Source organism: Mastomys coucha, unplaced genomic scaffold (assembly GCF_008632895.1).
Source record: "Mastomys coucha isolate ucsf_1 unplaced genomic scaffold, UCSF_Mcou_1 pScaffold21, whole genome shotgun sequence".
Lineage (NCBI taxonomy): Eukaryota > Metazoa > Chordata > Mammalia > Rodentia > Muridae > Mastomys > Mastomys coucha.
The window spans coordinates 19,083,324-19,083,636 of NW_022196904.1; the positions used below are offsets into that span (position 1 = coordinate 19,083,324).

The 313-nt window shown below is 58.8% G+C and overlaps 1 protein-coding gene across 3 annotated transcripts in view; it reads right to left on the reverse strand.

Moving 5' to 3' along the window:
- The window catches only part of Pou2f2 (POU class 2 homeobox 2), an 80,686-nt gene that overhangs the window by 60,213 nt on the left and 20,160 nt on the right, over positions 1-313 (reverse strand). The window lies entirely within an intron of this gene.

A 313-nucleotide genomic window follows, 5' to 3' on the forward strand; every position in this document is an offset into this window, starting at 1 on the left:
GAGGAAGAGGAGGAGGAGGAACAAGAGGGGGAGGGGGGAGGAACAAGAGGGGGAGAGGGAGGCAGGAGTGAGCCCAAGAAAGAACTGGGGATGAGCTAGAGGGAGCTATGCTTCAGCTAGGGCAGCCTCAGTAAACCCAGGCCTGGGGAGTCTCTCATTTTGGGGCTCCAGCTCCCATAGGGGGCACTGAGGAGGCCTTGGAACAAATTTGGGGAGCCACCTGCCTTCCTGGTAGAGCTAAGGAAAGAGTGAGAGTGGGCACTTTGTGGTAGCTATGGTCTCCTTAGGCACTTTCCCCCTGCAGACGGGGGGG